Here is a 24938-nt window from a genome sequence, read left to right as displayed (position 1 = left end):
GTTGTTCTGAAATTCAAATTTAACTGGGCACCCTGTCTTTTCATTTGTTAACTGTAGTCCTTATTGCATCCCCCCCCCCCCCCCGAGCCTTATGTCAGCCCCAGGCTGACTGATTTAGGTCTGGGCCACTGTGTGCAGGACTGGGATTGGTTTAAGCCAGTCAGAGTTCCCCTTGGGGTTGGGCTCCACCTCTTCCAACCACCGGGCTGAAGGCGCTGCCTGGGAAATCCCCCTAGTTCCCCACAATGGAGAAGGTGCCGGTTACTGTGTGTCCTTCCCTCACCCCGCCCAGAGAGACATTGGCTAGAATCGAAAAATCCACACATGCAGGCAGTGTTTGAATCCCCATCCCTCCCTGTTCTCTCTAGTTAAATAGGAGTCTTGTCCCTTTCACAGGTGGGGGACAGAGGCAGGGACCCCAGGAAGGGAGCTGGCCAGCTAGGTGGGTACAGGGGTGTCCCATCCGACAGTGAGCAACCCCTGAACCACTCAGTACTGAGCAGCGCCCATTGGCATCTTCGAATCTGTTCATGTCTGAGATTTTTCCAGGCCAGAAATGGTGCTGTCCGTGGCCCTCAGCTGTGCTGTGCGAACACCCCCCACTGTGGTCTAGGAATGGGGAGGACACTGCTAGTCATCATTGTGCCTTATCGGGGGCCCAAGACTGGCTGGCAGCCATGCCGGGAGCTTTAGGGAGGTGAAATCCCCTCTGGGAGTGTTATTCCTGCTCACCGTGGTGGCCCAGACGAGGGGAAGGACGGGCGAGGGTCACAAGGCAGACTTAGCCACAGGCTGCGGCTCAAACCTGGGGCCCCTGGCTTCTAATCCAGGCGGAATTCTTTCTACTCAACACCTCAACACCAGCTGGACTAGGGTTTCAAGGTCTCTTCCCGGGGAACACGTGGGGGTGCTCCGGATTGTAACCCTACATTTCATGCCTGCTTCATGGAAGGTCACAGGAATGGGCCAGAACGCCCCACCTTTTTTTTTGGAAAAAAGTTATAGTTTTTATAGTTTTTTCTTTATAGTTATTTATTTTTCCCGGGAAGCTGTGAGGGCAGGTAGAAGTAGCCCCCTGGACTAGGAGTTCAGCGGGGAGTGGTAGAACATTCCCATCTCAAATGAGGAACAAATGTATATGTATATATGTGTATACACACACACACACACACACGCACACACGTATGTATGTGTATATTTAAGGGGCCCTATTCTGAAAGGTATTAGGTAAGTGATGGTGGGAATGATACACAGGGATACAGTAGACCTGAAGGGGCTGGGGAGCCAGGGATGAATTTTGGCAAATGTGGTCTTGCTGGAAGCAGCTGAAAGCAAAAACCCATAGTCTCCTCTACCTTGGGCTTCCCACGGAGGCTGCAGCCAAACCCTGCTGACGGGGTTGGAAAGCGTGACTCCCAGCTGGCCTGCCTTGGAGGTCAGGGTGACCGTGCGCTGGGCCCCGTGCCCGCCACTCAGCCACACCCACCCAGCTTGGCTGGCGGCTCCTGTGGCCCTCATGTGGGGCTGGGGCCTGGGGACCCTCATCCCTGGGCCCCCCAGAGCAGATTCCCTCTGCCAACCTCTGGGGAAGCCCACAGGGTCTGCATCAGCTCCCTTGGCATCCCCGATGCTTGCATGGGGCTTGGCCCAACCCCAGTGTGGGGTGTTCTCTTGTCTCCTTGGCAGGACTCCAGGGGTGAGGGCGTGGGAGCTGTCCCCCATTTTACAGATAACCCCTAACCAACTGGTGTGTCTAAAGTAAGTGTAGAGTTGGGACTGCCGAGGTCTGGGGCCTAGCTCTGCCACCTCCTCACCAAGTCTCTCTGAGGCCTTGTGGGGATTAAACCACAAAATGGAGGGGCGCCTGGGTGGCTCAGCCAGTTAGCGTCTGCCTTCGGCTCAGGTCATGATCCCAGGGTCGGGGGATCCCACCTCAGGCTCCCTGCTCAGGGGGGTGTCTGCTTCTCCCTCTGCCCCTCCCCCCAGCTTGTGTTGACGCTCTCTCTCTCACAAAAATAAATAAATAAAATATTAAAAAGAAATAAACCACAGAATGGGAAGGGACTTCGAACAGGGCTTGGCATCCAGTAAATGCCATATAAGTGTGTATTTTGGGGTTTGCTGCTGTTTGGCCTCTGGACCCTCAATCGTGGGTCTTCCTTCATGCTTCATTCACACACATTTTGGGAGTCTCTCCAGACATCAGGCATTTGCCTTTGGGTATGTGCAGAGAGCCAGGTACTACCCTCAGGGGACAGGAGGTGACAGGATGGTGTTTCTATGCACCCTCCGCTCCACCTTGGCTCTGGCCTGTGCTGAGCCTAGGTGATGGACTGTGGCATCTAGAAGATGGAGAAACAGGACGGAGACCCTTTGGATCAAGGGCTGTCTTAAAGGAGGGTCAGCGCTGGCCGGGGGGAGGGGTCAGCCCTCTTTGTGCTTCACTCTGAGGGTTGAGATACCTCCTCTAGGGAATGGGTCCCCAGGTGAAGACCAGGAGGAAGGAGGGGGCTCTCTGGGGCCCCACCTGCAGGTTTGGTGTTAGCCGAGAGGTGGCTCTTTGGGATGCATGGAGACCTGCTGTGCCATCCCCCATATGCCATACAATGTGCTGTCCTTCCATCGTGGGAGTATCTTCTTAATAACAGACATAACCTTGTCAGGAACCTGCCAAGGGGTGCAGAGGTATGGACTGCTGAACGGGATCCACTTTCAGAGATGCTGACACTGGGTACATGAGGCCTAATCTATCTGGGGAGGGCCCTGGAGAGGGGTCAGGGAAAGTTTCAGGAGGGAAATGTCCACAAAGGCAGAGAAGGTGTTCTAGGGGGAGACTACAGCCTGTGCCAAGGTCCTGGGGTATGAAAGAGCCACAATGTCAGTCCAACTGTATGGCTCAAAGCCACTCACACTGTTGGTGCTTTACGGATGGTTTAAGTGGGAAGTAAACTGAGAGACGGGCGAGCTGCCCTTCTGGGGTGCTGGGTGCCGTGTATCTCCCTGATCCCGGTTCAAGTCATTCACAAAATCGCTGGTTTCTGTGGAAAATGTCTCCATGCCTTTCTTTCTCTCTGAGGAACGTTGTTGTCTGAGGTCTAAAGAAGAAAAGACTAAGTCTCTTAGCACTTCCTGAGTTTGGAGCTCAACCAGAGAGGCAGCTCCTCCCCCTAGGCCTGGGGGCAAAGGTTACGTCCCCTACAGGCTGGGCCTGCGAGCTGAACGGTCCCTGTGCCAGACCCTGCTGTTTCGCCCCCTGTGCCTGTGGATGAAAACACTGTAGCAAGTCCTCCGTGAGGGCCCGCGGGCAGGGCCACTGGGAGCTGCTCCCTGGCCTGAGCTGGGGCCTGAAGCTGAGGTTTCTTGGCTTCCAGCTGATCCCTCCTGCCCCTGCTGCTTCTTCCCCACGACAGCCCAGGGGACCAACGGCTGGTCTTGAGCCTTTTCTCATATGTGGCTTTGATGTGAGCCCCTTGGGCCTCTCTGAGCCTCGGGTTCCTCATCTGAAAGATAAGGGAGGTGCCACCTGCCACCCGAGTGTGTTACCAGAGCCGGGTTTGCCTGGAGCCCGCACAGCTGGATGTGGGGCCCAGGCAGCTGGCGGGGGAGTCCCTGCTTCATGCTCCGTATGCAGCCTCTGCAGAAGGAATGGCCTGGAAAGTGGGGTCACAGCATAGAGCCAGGCCTGGCGCCAGGCACAGGGCGCTCAGAAACGAACAGCACGGGCATGGCCTTGTGGGGTGCAAGGGTGCCGAGGGCACATCCTTCAGATGTGGTACTTTCTTGCCTCTGAGGTGTATTTTTTTTTTCCCCTCAGATGTGAGTAATTTCCAAAATCTGGACGCCTTCCAAATAGCATGCCTGTTTAAGAGGCATTGACATAACGTGTTTATTGGCGCCCGCTGATGGCGGGTCGCTTGTGGGGCCCTGGGGATGCAACAGGAAGGAGAGCGATGAAGCCCCCCCCTCCCCGGGGACAAGAGAAAGGAACACATTAACAAGACAATGTCAGGGAGCCAGGAGTTCCAGAAGGAAAAAAGTCATGCAGAGGGATGGAGTCACCGGGAAGGGGTCTTGGGGAGACCTGCGCTGGAGAGTTTGGGAGGGAAGGTAACTCTGGAAACGAGGCCCAAAGGGGAGAGCTGAGGCAGGGTTCCAAGGGGTTCATCTTACCGAAGAGCAGAGGGAATGGGAGCAGCAGGGGAGTTGGAAAGGGGAGGGAAGAAATGTCTGAGAAGGAGCTGGTCTTGGGACAAAGTGGCAACTGGCTTCCTTGGCTGAGGGAACTGCCTGGGCCTAGACCCTGAGATATGAAATAGTCTGTGATATTGGCCTGATCAGGTGGCTTAAAGCCAGTGAAGGTGTCACTTTATAAGGGAGTATGGTTGGGGTCTGCTGGGAGATGTGTGTTCCCCACCCATGTACGGCCCCAGCTCAAGCCATGGCAAGATCTGCTGGGAAAGCCTTCCAGGCAGAGGGAATGGCATGTACAAAGGTCCTGAGGCAGGAGGAGGTTTGACGCATTCAAGAGCTGAAAGGTTAGCGAGGCTGTTGTAGAATGAGAGGAGGGAGCAGGTGAAATTCAGAGAGGTTGCCGGGGGCCACCTCATGTTTGACCTGCGTGCCTCAGGGATGAGTTGGGATTTGAACCACTGGGCATATGTTTTTTGTCTCCCTAGCTGCTTTTATCAGATGAGCTGTGGCTTAGAATGGAGGAAAGCAGTTAACTGACGCCTGTGTGCTGCATGACTTGAAAAGAGGCTCTCTGGGGGCCCAGGGAACTGAGTCCCCCTCACCTTGGGGAGTTCTGGGGTGCTTTTCTGCGAGGTGAGGCTCCAAGGGTGAGGAGTGGCAGGGTGGGGTGGGGGGAGCTGGGAACTCCTGGCTGTGTCCGGGAACTGCTGCTACTCTAGGATTCCCTGAGGGCAGGAGGAAGGGAGGGGCATGGGGAGGTGGCCAGAGGAGGTCCACCAGGGTTACACTTTGTCTGAGGCCAGGGGCAGAGTGAGTTATAGACAAGCTTTGCGTGCTCATACAGCACCTAGATTTCTCTATTTTTGGAATTGCAATGTTTAGAAATCAGGATTAAAAAATAATCTAGGTTTCTGACTTGCTGGAACAATAGAAAACTCTGGCAGCCAGGGACCCACATTCCCACATACCAAGCATCAGTTGGAGCTGAGTGAGGGCTCAGCACGTAGGGAGGCCCTGTGAGCCCCCTTGTTCTGGGCCCCCACCACCCCCAGTCTCACCCTGGCCGGGTCCCTGAGGGCATGTGAATCTATGGTTCCAGCTGGGGACACTGAGAGGCCACATTGGGTTGGGGGGGCATTGAGGCTGGGGTAGGGCTGGGAGGGGACAAGACATGCCAGGAGCCCAGGGTGTCATGGTCACACCTGTGGGTGTTAGCAAGCCTTGGCTGCAGGCGGTGGGTGTGGGATGGAAGGATGGCACATGTCAGCCTCTGGCCCAGACCAGTCTTTCTGGATTTCTCATGATGACGGTCTGTGAGTTTGTCTCCTTCTATCAGTTGTCTCCATCCCCGTCCCACCACGCCCTTCCAGCTGACCTTTCATCCCGCAAGGAACCTCTTCACGTTTGGATCAGACTCTCCATAAACTGCCCATACTGGCCAGGAGGTTGTCATCAGCAGTAATTGAAGGCTTTCTACCCAACCCGGGGCTCCCTTGGCACGGGGCCTTCGTTCAGGATGCGGGGGTGGCAGGAAGGTCTCTGCACCGTCCCCATGGCCTCTCCTTGCATTTGCCTCATGCCTGCGTGCACCCTGCTTCCTTAGTCATGAACCACTGACTGAGGTTCTCAGTGACCCAGCACCCCGTGCTGACAGTGCCCTTGAGACCAGAGGGCCTCAGAGTTTTTCAGAAGGAGACTGTAGAGCCCAAGATGGAATTTCCAGACGAGCATCGGCCCCTGCACCACTGAGGAGGGGACACAGGAGGGAGTGGGGCAGTGTGGCTTCCCCAGTGTATATGGGTCTCACCCTGAGCACAGACAGTCTTGTCGCCACCGGCCTCAGGGCTGGAGACGTCCCTTCTAGATGCTTCTAGCTGTTCATCTCTTCCTTGCACACCACCCTCTCATTCTTGTGTGGTGTGGCCTTCTCTTCTTTGTGAGGAAGAAATGCTTCAAGAGGAAGGAGAGTCCTGGATGGCCGTGGAGCATTGTGAGTGCTGGCCCAATCTCAAAGTACCTGGGTGGTCTTGGCTACCCCCATTGTACAGAGGGCAAAGTAAAGGCTTGAGAGCACATGATGAGTGATGGACATTATTTCTGAGCTTGGCAGCCAGGAGTCCCACCCTTCCCTTTGAAGCCCCTGCTGCCACCCACCCTCTGGCTCCTCTGTGACATGTGATGTGGAGAAGGCCTATCACTGTGCTGGGCCAGGCTGGGGACCCTCTTTCTGCTCCCCCCACCCCAGCTTGCCAAATCGGACCCTTTCTGGTAGGAGCTGTGGTCTTTGGCTTGGTCTGGGAACTGGGGGTTGGGGCCTGGCCTCACCTTTCCAGCTATGGCTCAGCATGGGCAGGTTCTCAAGGGGGAACAGAGAGATGTTTTCTCTTTTCCTCCCAACACATGCTTCAGCAATGAACAAGCTTTAAAACTTAAAATCATCGTCATAACATTGACTGAGGGCCTTGAACCTGATGCTTTAGCTGCACCTTTGAATCACAGCTCTTTAGTCGAATGCCTCTGTGACCTTGGGCAAGTTTCTCAAGGTTTCTGTGCTTTGGTTTCTCATTGGGCAGCTGGAGGCATTGACGGTGCCCCACACTGAAGGATGTGGTATGCATAGAGTCCTCAGGGCTGTGCCTGGCACTGAGTGTGTTCAGTGCATGGCTGGGGCCACCTTGCTCGACCTTCACCATGACACTGTGACATTCATGCCAATCGTGGGACCCGTGAAGTTCAGAGCAAGAAGTGACTTCCTCCAAGATCAAGCCATCATTTAAAAATCTCCTGAAGTCATAATGCCATTGAGGAGATGAGGTGGGGTGGACAGTCACAGCCGTCCCCATCCCCCAGGCACACTGAGGGACCACGTCCCTTTTCCCTGCAGTGACATTCCCCTCCCCAACCCTCCCCAAGCCTCCCCTTGCCTAGGAGCCAGGTCCTCGCCTGTCCCCAGACTCTGGGATCACCTGGGGAAACTGTGCTCTGGATCCAACCTCTTCTTGGGAGTCTCCCCTTCCCCACACCCTCCCCCATTAGGAGCCATCTCCACCCCCATCCCAGTTTCCAGAAAGCTCTCTCTCTCTCCAAGAGTTCCAAACAGTCCTGGACCCCTTCCGGCCCTGCCCTGCAGATGGCCTGACAAACGTGTGACCTGGCGTGGCCGGATTCCACAACGGTGCTTAAGCGTTATTTATTTCCTTTGGTGCGCGTGTATACACACACAGCCGTCTGGAAGAATTCCTGGGCTGCGGCCGGACGGTGAGTCAGTGCCCCCGGCTCGCGCCTGCGCGCGGCTGTCTGGGCGGACATGGATCCACCCATGCATATCAGCATTTTTAATTTAACATCTCTACTATGGAAAATTTCGAAGATGCACAGAGGTCGGGAAGACCAGACAGTGTCCTCCCTGGCAAAGTTTAGCAGCTCTGTCACCTCCTTGTGGGCTTCCTCTGCTGCTCTTTCCTCCATTTGGCTAGAGTGTTTGAAAGCAAATTGCAGACATTGTACCATGCGTGTCATTTTTTTTAAAAAATTTAATTTTGAAATAATTACAGAGTCACAGGAAATTGCAAAGATAATATAGCATGGTCCTGTGTACCGCCCTTCACCTGGTTTCCCCCAATGGTTACACCTCCCGTGAATGTGCTACAATATCAGAACCCTGATTCGACATTGGTAAGGGGTGTGTGTGTGTGTGTGTGTGTGTGTGTGTGTGTGGCTGGATGGCATTTTGTCACGTGTGTAGATTCACTGAGCACCACCACCGTGGTGAAGAACAGAACTGCTCTCTCGCTGTAAAGATCTTATGTGGTCACACCTGCTGCCCTGTCCCCCTATCCCGAGCCCCTGGAAGCTGAGTGTGGACTCATCTCTGTAATCTCGTCATGGGCGAATGTTATATAAATGGAATCCTCTAGCACGTTCCCCTGGAGACTGGCTTTTTTGCACGCAGCATCATGCCCCTGGGAGCCAACTGAGTTGCCTCGAGTATCAGCAGTTCCTTGCTCTTTACGGCTGGGTGGTCATCCCCCAAAGGGATGTACCCCAGTCTGCTTCACTGGTCATCTACTGGGGGGCGTTCGGGCTGCCTCTAGTTCTTCGCTATCATGAATGAAGCTGTTATGGACTTTTGTGTGGGTGCAAGTTTTCATTTCTCTGGGGTCAGTGCCCACTCAGGAATGGGACTGCATAAATACCTACATTTATGCTCCGTGCTTAAGAAATGGACAAGATCTTTTCTGGAGTGCCCATACGGGCTTGTGGTTCGAAAGGGAAGCATCTATTAGCAGGAGCTTAGAGGGGCCGGCCCAGAAATTCTGCGCAACCTGCCCTCGCCTCACGTCTGTCGAATGCCTACTATGCCCCAGGCTCTGTGCAAGGTTCCTTTCCCACAGGGGATGTTCAGTTTCCGTTTTCCAGAAGAGATCTGAAACTCAGAGACAATTTGTCTTAGGCCACAGCTCACAAGCGGGAGCATCGGGATTCAAATCCAGCCCCATCTGGCTCCCAAGCCTGTGGGGTTGATACCCTCCCTTTTGTCAGGTGGCAGAAATTGGTGCTGAATGTTTGGGGGGAGCTACAAACAGACCAGAGGAATCGGGGAGGAAGGGCTGGGGTGGGGAGCACAGCCCCTGGTGAGAGGAGAGGAGACAGGGCCTGCCCAAGGTCTGGCTTCTCTCCCCTTGCCAGGCTGAGTTGGGCAGTACACCCTTCTTCTCTCCATCACCAATGGAAGGAGCCGGTGCTTTGTTGTTAGCTGGGTCACCTCGGCCCCAGTGGGTGACCTTGCCTTCCCTGACACCTCGATTCCTGCATGGGGGGAGGGGACTCCCCACTCAGCCCCATCTGGACCCTGGAACCTCTGCTCCTCCCCGATCAGCCTGAGAAGCTGTGGGTGACGCACTGAAAACCTGTTCTTGGCTCTCTCCCCTTCCCTACAGCAAGCTCTGAGCCTCTGCCCTCTTGGCTGTGCTTTGGTGTCATGAAGATGCCACTGGTGGTGAGAATGGCAATGCCTCCTCTTGCCTGGGTGCTGTGGCTGGTGCTTGATGGTGTGAGTTCACATGGTGGACGTGGCCATCCTGCAGGCGGGCTTTATTACCACCACTCCAGAGATATGCATTCCCAGGCTCCCCCAGTTCACTAGTGGTCCTGGGGGGGAGCGCTGGAGGGACCCTCGAGATGTCGTCTCTGCCTGGCCTGAGGTCTTCCAGGCCTGCTCTTCTCTCCAGCCAGCCCCCTCTCACCTTACTTCCAGGCCGTGTGAGCCTGGGTAGGTGACTTGGGCACTCTGAGCCATCTTGTCCCCTCCGTGCGGGGGCATGAGTCTTCCTGGGCAGGCCTGCCCATCAACAGATTCCCAACCTGAAAACTACTTAGTGGTCAGAAGGCAGACAAGGGGCCTGGCAGGTGAGGCCTCTGCCCTGGAGTCCCACCCCTGGCCTCAGCCCCAGTACCTGGTGTGACCCTGGGCAAGTCCCTTCAGCTCAGGGCCCCTGTGTCATGTAGCAAAGGTGGTCCTTAGAACAGGATTCGCTGAGTTGACTCCTATGACATCTCTTTGTGTAATGATACCCTGATACCCTGCATACATATGAAGCTTTTCTGTTCCATCGAGCCACACGTTGGGAGCTCTGTGTTTTTCTTTCTGACCCTGCGTCTCTTTTGTGGTTCTGCTTTTGTTTTTTAACACTGAGTTGGGCAAGTATATTTCTGATCAGCTTTCAGGGCCTGTGTGGCTGTGGGAGTGGGGACCAGAATGCCCTCCTCTGTGTGCTTGGCTGGTTCAGCGGCATTTTCTAAGCACTGCTGTGTGCCAGGCTTAGCACTGGGAATGGGAAGAGGAGCCTGGTGTGTTCTTCACCCTCGAGGGACCCACAGGTCACGGGGGTGTCCGGAGTGACTGGACCATCACTCTACAGGTAGTCTGAGTGGCCCTGGAGGGGTGCCATGGTCGGTGGGGAGCTGGTCCTAGCCTGGTTAGAGAGGAGGGCCCCTCGGGGGGTCTTCCGTGAGACATAGAAGCCCAAGAGGAGTCAAAAAAGACTGAGTCTGAGTTGGACAGACAAAGAAGTGGAGAAAGGTGTTACGGGCAGAAGCAGCAGCAACACCAAGACCTGGGACGGTGCGGGCACAGTTACACGCCCCTACCCCATGTCCATCTGTCTCCGAGGTGTGAGTTGCCCAAATCACTCCCCACAGTGGGCTGCCTGCTGGGTGCTGAGGCTTACCTAAGACTGGGCTGTTTCCATCACACCTGGTTTGTACCTTGGGCCTGCAAATTCTCCTCCACTGTCCTTAAAGATTTACAGTGTCATCCATGCATCCATCGGTCTGTTTGTCCATCTATCCATCATTCATCAGCCAGCCAGCCATTCATCCATTTATTCATTCACCCACCCATCCATTCATCTGTCTGTTCATCCATCCATCCATCCATCCATCCATCCATCCATCCATCCATCCCTGTTCCTCCATCCTTAATCCTTTTATCCATTCATCCATCTATGCCTCCATCTGTCTGTCCATCATCCATCCATTCATGTCTTCACCCATGTATCTACCCCTCTGTCCATCCATCCAACCATCATTTATCCATTACCCATCCATTCATCCATCCATTCATCTGTCCTGTCTGTTCACTCGACCAGCCAGCCATACATCAGTCCAGCCAGGCAGTCAGCCATCCAGAAGGTATTTATTGAGTGCTGATGATGTGCCAGGCCCTGCTGAGCACAGCCTTCCCTGGAGAGGCACAGGGCAGGTGATGAGCAGACGTGGGCTGAGGTTAGCCTTACTCTGCTGGGGCCGTGCCCAAGACGGGCACAGACTTGTCCCTGGAGTCCCTCCCTCTCCTGGGCTGCCTGATCTTGTTAGGAGGGAGGCGGCCCTTGACTTTTTGCTTGGGAAACTGTCCCTGACAATCTGTTCTTGGGAGCGTCACCTCCCCAGACAGAGGGCGAGGAAGTCAACCCAGACCACAGATGGCTGTGTGCTCCCCAGGACATGGGCTTCCCATCCGCCTCTGCCAAGAACGCCACCCTTCACTGCCTTCTAGGGATGTGAACCCTGGTTACACTTGAACCCTGAACACACTGTGAATGATGTGTTCAGCTCTATCTCCCTGTCCCAGGCCTTTGGGTTTCCAGACAAAACTCCAAATGTTCATGCTGCCCATTGAGCATTTTATAGCCCATCCCACCTGGTCCCAGAGCCTGACAATGACCTTTTTAGTTACATAACTTAAAGCAAGTTCCCACTGGTGGTGCTTGGGAAAACCAAAGCCCTAACCTCACTGTGGACTGTGTAGTAAGGGAATGGGGTGCGTCTAACACAGAGCTCTCAGCAGAATGTGGAGAATCAAGGGCTGGGGGACACTCCTGCAATGCCAAGAGGTGGCCCTGGGTGGTGAGGAGGGGTGAGATGGGGGAGATGTTGAGAAGGGGCACTGGGGACCCAGGGACAGTGGTGGATGAAGGAGGGGGTGTCTTTTCTGGGAGCTAGGGAAGCCAAGCCTCCTCGAAGTCCCTCCCCCAAACACCATAAGAGGAGGTCACAAGATCACTAGGGTGACAAGGGTATATAATGTAGGGGGCAGGAAAGAGTTTAGATCTGAAGGATGAAGATGAGCTGGGTGCGTGTCAAGGGAGAGTGGGGGCATCTGTGGCAGATGGCACAGCAGGTACTAAGGCCCTGTGGCAGCAGAAACAGGAATAAGAAGGGGCCAAAGATGGCCCACATGGCTGGACAGGGAGGCAAGGGGTAAGATGAAGTTGGAGGGTGCAGGAGCCAGGCCACAGGGACACTGGGGAGCCACCAAAGTGCTTTTGGTGGTGACATCATCCAATATGTCTGCACTGGTCACCCAGCTGCATGTGACATTCTTAGATCGTCAGTCCAGGAGCTGAAGCACCTGCTCAGGTGAGAGGTGGTGAACTCCTGTGACTTTCATAACCAGAAACAATATTAAACGGCACACACCATACGTGTTAGTTTCCTCCGGCTGCCATGACAAATTGACAGAAACAGCGTGGCTTAAAAAATGGAAATTGATTCTTGCAGAGCTCTGCCGGCTGTAAGTCTGAAATCAAGGTGTTGGCAGGCCTGTGCTCCCTTGGAAGACTCAGGAAGAAGCCTTCCTTGCCTCTTCTAGCTTCTAGGGGTTGCAACAATCCTTAGCATTCCTAGGTTTGTAGCTGCATCCCTCCACACTCTGCCTCTGTTAACATGAGGCTTCTTCTCTTTGTGTCTCCTCTTAGAATGATCCCAGTTACGGGATCATGGCCCACCCTCATCCAGGATGATCCCACCCTGACTTGAGTCTATCAGTAAAGACCCTATTTCCAAATAAGGTACCTGGAGTCAGGACTTCAACATTATCTTTCTGGGGGACATAATTCTAGCCACAACAGCACGGGATCCTCATTTTGTTTAGAAAACACACACATGGTTATGTTGTGTCTCTTCATCTGGACGCTCATTACGTGGGATATTGTGCTCCGAGAATTCAGAAAGCTATGCATTTCTGCACCATGTTCTCTTCTGCACATGTGTTATACTCCCATTAACTTATTATCATATATGCACATGCTGAAAACAGACTGGCAGCTGCTCTACCATGACATTAATAGAGGCTTCCCCTGGGTGGTGGGTTTATGGATCAATTTCATTTTCTCCCCATATGTTCCAACTTTTCTGCCATAGGCATGCATTACTTTTATCAAATAATAAACCGATGCATATCATAAAAGATGAGCTGGGATGTTATGTCCCCTCACTCACCAAGCCTTCCCCGTCCCCAAAGCTATTGTAACAGGAGGTGGATGTCTGGATGGGAATTTGACCTGTCCTAAGAATGTGTTCCAAATAAATATTTTTAGCCCCATTACCCACCCCCTTCAAATGCTAATGATCCAAGCAGACTTTCTCTGGAGTGTGGGGCTTGGCAATTACCTCACCTGTGCCCTCTTTCGGAGTACGGAGAAAGAGGGTAATAATAGAACTGACCTCATGGGTGGCTGGAGGCTTAACTGGGATAATGCACGTGAAACCCTTTGCATGGGGCCCTGGCCCAGGGACGAGTTGCCACGAATGCCCTCCTGATTAGAAAGTGCCCAGGGTACGTGGCAGGCAGCTCGGTGTACTTGTTTAACGGTTCAGCGCATCGGGTAAAGTCCAGTAAATGACACCTTGCCCCATTGCACAGCATCCCTGGCGGACGCACAGGGTGGCCAAGGCTTCCCTTGCCCGGCATGTTTTCCCGTTTGGCTCCCCCTTTAACACATCTTAGTGCTGGCCTCCGCTGTCTTGCTCACCTGTCGTGGCTGTGTGCTATCTCGACGTGTGCGTTTAAGGCCATGTGCTGCCCTGACAGTTAAGCCATCACAGGAAAATTTAGAGGAAGCAGGTGGGGTGAGCTGCTGAGCTGCTGAGATGCAGAGATGGTGAGATGGTGGCGGGACTAGGGGAGCCAGTCAGAGCGGGGAGGCGGTCTTTTGCCTTCCAGGCTCCACCCCTGGCCTGGCCCCGCCCCAGACCACGCCCTCGAAGGCGGTACTTCCCCAGCTCTCCGTTCCCACCCAGGGCTTGGCTCCCCAGGGTTTTGGGGTTGGGACTGCGCTCTGTTTGGAACTTGGTCTCCTTTGGCAGTATCTCTCCGAATTACAAATACAGAAACCCTCTGTCCCAGCTGGGCTGCAGCCCAGCAGCAGTGCTACAGATAATCGGAGACTTGTGGGACGTTATTTATGTACAAGGTTATCCTTTGCAACATTGTTTCTAAAAGCGAAGGGGTGAAAACAGCCCAAACCCCCATCAGTGGGGAGCTGATTAAAGAAACTGGCACAGTCCATATAATGGAATACTGTACTATGCAGCCGTAAAGAACAGGGAGGAACCATCTCTATGCTTTATTAGGTGAGTAAAGCAAGGTTCAAACAGCATATAGTATATATACCTCTTTGCATAAAAAGAGCAAGATAGGTCTACATTTGTATTAGCTTCTCTTTACATTAAGAAACTGCAGCTACCCACTGAATGGCTAAGTGTTGCCTGTGGAGGTGGGGGCGAAACATAGTAGATGGGGGACTTGGGGAAGAGAGGGGATCAAGATTTGTTCGTTGCCCTTTTTCTTTTTTTTTCTTTCGGACCTAGGTGGAGTTACTACTTCTCAAAATTCCAGAGTAAGTAAAAACGTAGCCTCTTTAAAACAAAGCATATTGTAAACAGCAGCTTTGGCTTGAGTGCTACACTGAGTCTCACTTCAGCCTCTCATAGCGGTGTGACCTTGGGGAAGTTACTCAACGTCTCTGTTTCATTTCCTCTATCGATGAAACAGGGGTAATAATAGCTCCAACCTTGGGCTGTTGGGAGGACTACATGAGATCAGTTGTGCCCAGTGCCTGGCAGGAAGTAGGTGAGCAACAAGAGTGAGTTGGTGGTGTCAGTGGGCTTCCAGAAAGTGCGCTAGTGTGGACTAGGACCCAGGTGGCAGCATGTGAACCCCAGAGCCACTGGGAGCCCCTCTTCTGTCAGTCTGGCATCTGTCTTCCCTCTGTCGCAGGGGCCCTGGCCTGATGGAAGCTGCGCATTAAGCACAATGGAGTCTCTCCCCATCCCCCCACCCCGACGCAGTCGCAGTCGGGGGCTTAGGGCAGCCAGCAAGGGGAGCTCTGGTAGACGTGAGTCCTGAGAATGCATCAGCGGGGAGCTGGGGGGAGGGGGTTGCCTTAAAATGCATCAGTTAGATCCCTGGCCCTGTGCATGAGGACTCCGAATGGTGAGTCCCCCCTTGGAGCCAGCTTGGGCCTCCGGCACTGCCTGAACCTTTGGCTCCACTTCCTGGAAACCCTAAGTGTGAGGAGCCCAGAGTGTAGTCCACAGTATCGCATCTCACGACTGCCCCCAGCCCTAATGCTGCACGGATGACACCAGCAGAGAGGGACACCACCTCCCCAAAACAAACAGCATGCCGGACTCTAGCACTCAGTTCAGAGGCTGTCTTACTTCCTGCCTAGGGAGAGCTTTTTCTAGAAGGTTCTACTCACCATGGCTTTAGGGGCTGGTTTTACTGAATAAACAGCCCCTGTGCCTCACTATGTTCACCTGTGAAATGCGGATGATAACTTTCCTGCCTCCTCCTGGTGAGGACCAGATGAGGTTGGCAGTTGCTTTGGAGGGGAGAGGGACCAGGGGATCTCATTTGTGTGTCTGCCTTTACTCCGTGGAGACATTCCTGAAATACGAGTCAACATGACTTCTGTCACATGACTGCTCTTTCAATAATGTGGATGTGGGTGGGTGTGTTAAGACACAGCTCCAGACTCAGGTGTGTTGGAATTGAAATTTTCCTTAAATTCATTTAATTTCTGTTTAAGCCTAAATCCTGTCAGGCTGATGGAGAAGCTTAGCTTTGCCTTTTCAAGGGCTATCCTGCCTTGCAGGGTCGACACTGTGGTCTGCTGGCCCTGACAGAAACAGGAGATGGAGGGGGGAGGGTATCGGGGCCTCTTGAGGTTCTGGAAATTGGGGCTGCTTGGGACAGGACCCTGTGTTCAGGGTCCTCCTTTTTCCCTCTTGAAGTCTCTCTGACATGCAAGAATCAGAATGTGTTCCCTTCCACCATTCTTTCCCTACTCAGAGTAATGTTTACCCTCTTGGCTTCGAATGTGTTCTTGGCGCAAGTACGGTGCCCTGGCCTCACTTCCCTGAAGCCCCTGAGGGCAAGGACAGGGGTTAGCAAACCTTCTGTAAAGTGCCAGACAGTAAATTTCTCCAGCTTTGCTGGCTGTATGGTCTCTGTAGCAACGACTCCACTCTGCCACTGTAGGTCAAAAGCAGCCGTGGACAGTATGTACACAAAAATGGATGTGACTGTGTTTCAATAAAACTTTATTAACATCAATATAACAGAGAAGTGAGAAATATGTGATATGATAAAAGGGTTAGCCATTGCTAGTAGTAATCATGTTGCAATCTAGCAATGTGTTAAACCAGCACCCGTGCACCTTAAATTTACACAATATTACATGTCACTTCTATCTCCCCAAAATGTTTTTAATCTAAAAGTAATATTTTAAAACTTTATTTTTTTGAAAATAGTACAGCCAAAGAAATAATCAATAATAGACTGGAAAGGCAACCTACAGAGCAGGAGAAATGTCTGCAAGCCTCATATCTGATAAGGGCTGATATCCAAAATCCATAAGGGATCGCCACAGCTCAGTAGCAAAGCAACGAACAACCTGATGAAAACATGGGCAGAGGGCTTGACTAGACATTTCTCCAAAGAAGACACAGCTGGCCAACAGACACATGAAAAAATGTTCAGCATCACTCATCAGCAGGGAAATGCAAATCCAAACCACTGTGAGGTATCCCCTCTCACCCATGAGGATGGCAACTCTAAAAAACCAAACAACAAATGTTGGCGAGGATGTGGAGAAATTATAACCTTGTGCACTGTGGGTGGGGGGTGGTACAGTGGGACAGCTGCTGTAGAAATGGTCTGGAGTCTCCTCAAAAAATTAAAAATCGGACTGCTAGCTGATCCAATATGCCACTTCTGGGTCTACAGCCAAGGGATTGAGGCCAGGATCTCAAAGAACTGTCTGCACTCTGCTGTTCATGGCCGCACTCTTCCCGATCGCCAAGATGTGGAAACTCCCCAAGTGACTGATGGACCGATAAAGAAAATGTGGTGTAGACATACAAGGGAGTGCTATTCCGCCTTACAAAGAGAGGGCAATCCTGCCATATGTGCAAATGACGTGAATGCACTTGGGGGACAGCGTGTGAAGTAACATCAAGCCAGACATAGAAAGACAAACACTATGCGATTCTACTTACATGAGGCATCAAAAGTAGTCAGACTCAGAGAAGCAGAGAATAGGGTGATGGTTGCCAGGGCCTAGCGCCCCGGGAAATGGGGAGTTTGCTGTTCAACAGGTCTAGAAAGTTTCAGGCCAAATGAGTACATTCTAGGGGCACCTGGGTGGCTCAGTCCTTAAGTATCTGCCTTCGCCCCAGGGCGTGATCTCGCATCAGGCTCCCTGCCCCACTGGGAGCCTGCTTCTCTCCCACTCCCCCTGCTTGTGTTCCCTCTCTCGCTGGCTGTCTCTCTCTCTCTCTGTCAAATAAATAAATAAATAAAATCTTAAAAAACAAAAAACAAAAAATGAGTACATTCTAGAGATCTGTACAACATCCTGCCTAGAGTTAACAATAGTGTCTTGTGCACCAAAAAATGTGTTGAGAAGGTAGATTTCATGTTCTATTAAATGTTAAAAAAAAGTGCGGTGGGCCAGGTTTGGCTCCCAGGCTATAACTGGCTGCCCCCTGGCCTAAGCCTTTGGAAGCCAAAGCCTCAGAGACCCAGAAAGTGTTCCTGTTTTGAAAAGTAAATCCGATATTCATTGTCAAACAGCAGCTCATTCTTGAAGACTTTTGTTAAGTCAAATATCACTCCCTAATTTGCCTTTGGAGGGGAAGACACATTTTCCTCCCCGACTGGCCCAAAGCTACCAGTGCGTGATGCTGCTGGGGTCATCAGACTCTTGGCAGCTCTTTCTTGAACATCCTGAGGTTTTCTGGACGTCCCAGGAGCACCAGGTGTGTGGCTCAGGCAGATCCTGTTTGGGGGTCCAGCAGCTCTGGGGTAGGGTCCTGGTCACACCACGTTCTTTCTCGCCTTGGGCAAGATACCCATCCTCTCTGATCCTTGGTTCCCTCATCTGTAAACTGGGAGAACTCCCAGCACCTAGGCTCAGGGTCGTCCCAAGGCCCATGTGACCCAATGTCAGATGCCCGGAGGTGGGTGTTTAATGAACATGACATCGTGTGCTCGTCGTCATCTCTCCTCGCACGGTTAATGTCTCCTTCTGGCCAACACTTGAGGCTTTCCCCTGTGAGAGACGTGTGGTAGGTCCTTTAAGAATATTGTTAGGTTTTAAAAAATGAGTTGGTTTAAAGAAAAAAAAAAAAGGCAGGGGCGCCTGGGTGGCACAGCGGTTAAGCGTCTGCCTTCGGCTCAGGGCGTGATCCCGGTGTTATGGGATCGGGCCCCACATCAGGCTCCTCCGCTATGAGCCTGCTTCTCCCTCTCCCACTCCCCCTGCTTGTGTTCCCTCTCTCGCTGGTTGTCTCTATCTCTGTCGAATAAATAAATAAAATCTTAAAAAAAAAAAAAGAAAAAAGAAAAAAGAAAAAAAAAAGGCAAAGAAAGGGCACGGGAGGAACCACCACACAGGACTCAAGTTTGGGAAGCCCAGGATAGGATAGGAGCCTGCCCAGGGAACATGCTGGGGGGGTTTGGGATGGCGAGCTAGGAACCAGATTCGGTGAGGGATTATGTCTGTGTGGCAGGGACCCCACAGCCCAGGGAGCTGGAGGTCATGCCCTAAATCCCTGGCCCTCTCTTCCAATGAGCTGGGGGATGGCTTTTCTTCTGGTGACAGTAATGGCTGGCCCCGGCTGCACGCCAGGCACTCTGCTGAGTTCCAGGACCATGCAGTGTAAAGCCCAGGTGAGTCCCCGTGCTTCTGAGGGACACTCGACAAGGTCCACATCAGAGAGAGCAAAATGCTGTGGAAATGCTACAGTGAGGTGATGGGGGATGGAGCTGCTCCCAGGCCTCTCTGAGCAGGTCCCATCTGGGGAGGGCCCTGCAGGACAGAAGCACCAGCGAGGCGGCGAGTCTGGGATGCAGCAGCAGGCAGAGGCAACAGTAGAGGCAAAGGCAGGGGGGCAGAGGTCAAGGCAGGAGCTGAGGCCACGGCCCTGCAGACCAGGTAGAGCTGGACCCTGAGAGGTGGGGCCAGGGCAGGGTTCTGGGTAGGGGAGTGTGAATTTCTGGGGACTGGCCAGTGGAGGTGGCCTTGGGGACATCTGCCAGGAGGAAGGGCAGGTGAGGAGTGTGGGTAGTGACTTGGAGAAGTGGGGTTGCTTGGAGCACATTCTGGCGGTCAGTCTGCTAGGAGTATTCCATTGGAGCTCACTGCCCCCCAAGTCACCCCCTCGGGTCCTCTACCCAGGCTCCAATCCCACCTCCAGGCCTGTGGGATGCCACACGGGAGCCTCCCTCCCTCTGCCTGCTCTGGGAAGCACTGGCAGTGAGGAGGTCTTGTCATTCGTTCTGAAGCGGGGGTGCTGCACAAGCCAGGGTAGAAGACTGGGTCCCTTCACCCCTGCCCCAGCTCCTCCCCAAACCATTTGTCCCGTAAATGGATGCCTGGGGGACATTGATAGCCTTGGACTCCAGTAGAGGCTCCTTCCTCCTCACCCTGGGTAGACCGAGAGCACCAGGGGCATCCTTGGAGCATGGGCCTCCCTCCAGGGGAAACCCTCGAAGCCCTCCCAGGCCCTTGGAAGCACCTGGAGACTTCCAGAGCAGTCACCCCCCTGAGGATCTCAGCAGCCCTCAGCCTCAGCTGCTCCTGCCCATCACCCCCAAAATAAACCTCCCAGGGAGGGCGCAGCTCACCCTAACAGGAACTGAGCTCAGAGGGCAACACCGGGCTCTGACAAGGACACCAACCTGGTCACACCTTGGGGAGCCTCTCCGAGGCGGTCGATCTGAGGTGTTAGTGTAGCATGGCTGGTTGAGTGAGGGGCTGGAAACGGCCTCAATAGCCATCGGCAGGGGGTGGGGCCTATACCTCCAAATATATTGAGATTCATGGCCAATGGAAAATAACAGGAAGCTGCTTAAAAAAAAAAAAAATGAGGTCGATTTCTGTGGTCATGGCCTGGGAAAATCTGAATGGAATTAGCTCATTTCTATAAAAATGAAACGAATAAACCACATATATATACAGGGAGGACTGTAAGGAGAAAGGTTTGGAAGGGACAAAAATGGCCAAAGTGTCACCCCCTCTAGGGCACATGGGAGTGTGGCGGGTGGGGCCAGGCGGTTGTGAGGTTCCCCGAAGGGCAGGAAGGAGATTGGGCTTTTCCTTTGTTCACCTCTGCTGTTTGGCTTGTGTTAAGGCACCTCCGTAGCTCGGAAGGAAAATCCAATAAAACGTATTTTCAGAAATGTCCTGAGCTCGGCTCTGTGCTGACAGCAGTGCGGTTGCATTGGCCCAGTGTCCTCTGTGCCCGGTGTTAGAGTCAGACTTGCCCTTGTCACCCTGATGTTGTGGATGAGGAATCCGAGGGTCAGTGAGGTTGGGTGACTTGCCCAAGGAGGCAGAGCCGGCCAGAGCTGGTACCTGGGGACAGAGAGGGCATACATCACCTTTTCCTGTTATCATGGTAAGGAGAAGGGGTCGGGAGTGGAAGTTTGGGATGAAAGATCAACTCGGGCTGTCTAGGGGCAGGTGGCTATGTCTGCGCTCTCTGCCAAGTGGCAAGGCTGTCCCACACATGGAGGTCAGGGAAGGGCCGTTCACGTGGGACTGAGCCTCCCTGCTCAACTTAGCATCACTCAGCATCCATGAGGCCAGGAGGAGAAAAGCCACAATGCACAACACCCTCCTTTGCTCCCTCTTGCTCCAGGGAGGAGCTTTCAGATGCCAGTGTGGGCCTGGGAGGCAGGGCGTCCCCCTCTCCCTGCACCCACCCAGCCACAGGATCCCAGTGGCCAAAGTCTGGCCAGGGAGGTTTTCATGGCAACAGGTGGGCAGCTCCAGGTTGGGCAATGAAGTAGGCTCAGTTCTGTTGATGGTGGTCCAGTTCAGTTTATCTCCAGAGCCTCAGCAGGTGGTACTGGACATTTACGGCACTAAGAGGCCTGGGTCACATATAGGAACTAGGCCAACATGTTCACCTCTGAATGGGGCAAATCAGAACTTGGTTAATGTAAAGAATGGTTGGAGGAGCACCTGGGTGGCTCAGTTGGTTGATTGTCTGATTCTTGATTTCGGCTCAGGTCTTTATCTTGGGATCATGAGATTGAGCCTGGCATTGGGCTCCATGTTCAGTGTGGAGTCTGCTTGAGATTCTCCCTATCTCCCTCCCCCCACTTGTGTGCACGTGCTCTCTATCTCTAAAATAAATAAATCTTCAAAAAATAATAAAAAGGAATGGTTAGGAATATCTAACTGTGGATAGAAACCATATGGGGAAATGAGGTGACAACTGGTCCTCAACCAGTGATTGGAGAGATCTGGTGTATAAATACCCCAGCTCCCTCACCTCTCAGTGGATCCATTCTGAGGTCAACACCGTCTCCCCAGGTTCCTCAGTGGCATTGAGCTCTGTTTGCTCACAGAAGTAGCTCTCTTTGTGACATGTCCCTACTGGCTTCCTTTCTGGTCTTACATTACCTCCTCCCATGGCCTCTCTTTGATCTGTTGTCCACACGGCAGAGGTGTTTATTAAAATCTAAATACAATCGTGTTCCTCTTCTTCTCAAAACTTGCTGTTGCTTTCCCAGCACACTTGGAGAACATTTCCAATTTGTTTCCTGTAACCTCTGCTATAGACTGAATGTGTCCCCTGAAAGTTCATATGTTGAATCCTAAGCCCCAGGGTGATGGTGTTAGGAGGTGGGGTCTTTGGGAGGTGACTAGATACACGGGTGGCGTCCTCATGAGTGGGCTTAGTGCCCTGATGAAAGAGACCTCAGCCCCTTCACCAGGTGAGAACACAGCAGGAATCCGGCTGTCTCTGAACCAGGAAGCTGGCCCTCACCAGACCCCCAAAATGGCCAGCACCTTGAGCTTGGACTTCCCAGCCTCCAGATTGTGAGAAATGGACTGAGTTGTTTCTAAGCCTCCCAGGCTGTGGTATCTGGGTTATAGCAGCCCAAATGCACTAAGCCAGTCTCTGAGGCCACATGATCCGATCTGGCCCTTCCTCTGTCTATGTCTTCATCATTCTTCCTCACCCTGCTCCCTCCATACTCAAAACCCCAGGCTCTGCTCTAACTCAGGGCCTTTGCTCAGGTACTTCCTCTGACCTGGATTATTTTTCTTGTAACTCTTTGCACGTCTCTGTCATTCTGGTAGACTCAGCCTAAGCATGCTTTCTTGGAGGAATCTTTCCTGATTAGCCCCCACCCCCACCCCATGGCCTTCTCTCCTCAGTCCTTCTTGGTCTCTTATACCCCATTCTTCACGATTCATAATTGCTTTTGTCTGTCTTCTTCCCTAAATCTCAAGCTTCCTGAGATCGGAGTCCTGTGTATCGCTCGCCGCCACATACCCAACACCTAGAATAGTGATGGTTGTGTGGTAACTGTGAGTGAAGCACACGGTTGGGGTCCCGGGACTATCTGGGACACATCTCCCTTTGCATGGATGACCCAGCAGGGTCTTCATGGGAGCGCCCATTCCCCAAAGCTCCCCACATTCAGGGGCCACAGTCCCTGCTCTGAAAGGCCCAGATTCTAGAAATGGGGGTAGAATCCTATCTTGGCTTCTTATACAATGTGTCTCAGCCTTACTGAGTGACAATGCCCGAACATAGCTGCTGGACACAGCAATTGGTTATTTTTTGTGATGCTGTGGGTTAGCTGGGTCGGGCCTCTGCTGGTTATGCTTGGGCTCACTTATCCAGAGTGCCAGCTGGGCTGGAAGGTCCAGATGGCCTCCATTCCATGTGTGGCAGCTGGTGTTGGCTGTTGGCTTTGGTGACTTCCATGCTCCTTCATGAGGCCTTTCGTGTCCCAGGAGGTAGGACCAGCTTCCTTATGTGGAGGCTTCAGGTCAGCGTTTACAGTCAGCAAAGACGGAAGCTGCCAGATGTCTTGGGGCTTGGGCCCGGGGTTCATACAGTCCTACTGCTGGCACAGCCTATGAGTCAAAGCAAGTCACGAGGCCAGCCTAGATTTAGGGGGATAGAGATAGACACCACTTCTTGGCAAGGGAACAACAGGGAATTTCTGACCACATTTAATCTATTGCAATGGGCTGTGAAGCGTTAGGCCAGAGACCTAACCTCTCTGTGCCTTGCTTCCCCCCCGCACTGTGAAATGGGTCTGTTGGCATTAAACAGATGGTACATGCAAAGTGCTTAGCACACAGCATATCTCTTAGAAGGGGCCCAGTGAAAAGGAACTATTATTATTACTGCTGTTAGTAACATCATTACTGTACTTAGAGTGGGAGCCTAGCAAATGATGGGTGGATGGATACCTGGATGGATGGATAGGCAGGTGGATGGGTGGATAGGTGGGTGGATGGGTAGATAGGTGGGTGTATGGATAGATAGGTGGGTGGATAGGTAGATAGATGGGTGGATGGATAGATAGGTGGGTGGATAGATAGATAGATGGGTGGATGGATAGATAGGTGGGTGGATAGGTAGATAGATGGGTGAATGGATAGATAGGTGGGTGGATAGGTAGATAGATGGGTGGATGGATAGATAGGTGGGTGGATAGATAGATAGATGGGTGAATGGATAGATAGGTGGGTGGATAGGTGGGTGGGTGGATAGATAGATGGGTGGATGGATAGATAGGTGGGTGGATAGATAGATGGGTAGATGGATAGATAGGTGGGTAGATAGGTAGATAGATGGGTGGATGGATAGATAGGTGGGTGGATAGATAGATAGATGGGTGAATGGATAGATAGGTGGGTGGATAGGTAGATAGATGGGTGGATGGATAGATAGGTGGGTGGATAGATAGATAGATGGGTGAATGGATAGATACGTGGGTGGATAGGTGGGTGGGTGGATAGATAGATGGGTGGATGGATAGATAGGTGGGTGGATAGATAGATAGATGGGTGAATGGATAGATAGGTGGGTGGATAGGTGGGTGGGTGGATAGATAGATGGGTGGATGGATAGATAGGTGGGTGGATAGATAGATGGGTAGATGGATAGATAGGTGGGTAGATAGGCAGATAGATGGGTGGATGGATAGATAGGTGGGTGGATAGATAGATGGGTGAATGGATAGATAGGTGGGTGGATAGGTGGGTGGGTGGATAGATAGATGGGTGGATGGATAGATAGGTGGGTGGATAGATAGATGGGTAGATGGATAGATAGGTGGGTAGATAGGTAGATAGATAGGTGGGTGGATAGATAGGTGGGTGGATAGATAGATGGGTAGATGGATAGATAGGTGGGTAGATAGGTAGATAGATGGGTGGATGGATAGATAGGTGGGTGGATAGATAGATGGGTAGATGGATAGATAGGTGGGTAGATAGGTAGATAGGTGGGTAGATGGATAGATAGGTGGGTAGATAGGTAGATAGATGGGTAGATGGATAGATAGGTGGGTGGATAGGTGGGTGGGTGGATAGATAGATGGGTAGATGGATAGATAGGTGGGTAGATAGGTAGATAGATGGGTGGATGGATAGATAGGTGGGTGGATAGATAGATGGGTAGATGGATAGATAGGTGGGTGGATAGGTAGATAGATGGGTGAATGGATAGATAGGTGGGTGGATAGGTAGATAGATGGGTGGATGGATAGATAGGTGGGTAGATGGATAGATAGATGGGTGGATGGATAGATAGGTGGGTAGATGGATAGATAGGTGGGTGGATAGGTAGATAGATGGGTGAATGGATAGATAGGTGGGTGGATAGATAGATAGATGGGTGGATGGATAGATAGGTGGTTGGATAGATAGGTCGGTGGATAGGTTGGTGGGTGGATGATTAGGTGGGTCGGTGGATAGATGAATGGACAAATGGCTTTTGACATTCAAACGACATATAGTCCCAACAGCTGGGGATAAGTCATCTCATTTCATGGAGTTTAGAATAAATAGCAGCTCTTTGCGGGGGAGTTCAAACACTCCAATATCTAAAGAGACCCGACCTCTTGTTCAGTTTCC

General features: G+C 52.5%; 1 protein-coding gene and 1 long non-coding RNA gene across 6 annotated transcripts in view; both read left to right on the top strand.

Moving 5' to 3' along the window:
* The window catches only part of PARN (poly(A)-specific ribonuclease), a 233377-nt gene that overhangs the window by 186413 nt on the left and 22026 nt on the right, over positions 1-24938 (top strand). The gene's annotated exons all lie outside the window — the stretch shown is intronic.
* Positions 13735-17366, top strand: LOC130544360 (uncharacterized). Its single transcript, XR_008960586.1, has 2 exons — positions 13735-14106; positions 16291-17366. It is a non-coding gene; the product is annotated as an uncharacterized LOC130544360 (long non-coding RNA).

The sequence above is a fragment of the Ursus arctos genome, unplaced genomic scaffold (assembly GCF_023065955.2).
Source record: "Ursus arctos isolate Adak ecotype North America unplaced genomic scaffold, UrsArc2.0 scaffold_2, whole genome shotgun sequence".
Taxonomy (NCBI): Eukaryota; Metazoa; Chordata; class Mammalia; order Carnivora; family Ursidae; genus Ursus; species Ursus arctos.
The sequence above is the reverse complement of the archived record's forward strand: the minus strand, read 5'-3'. Positions and strand labels throughout refer to the sequence as shown.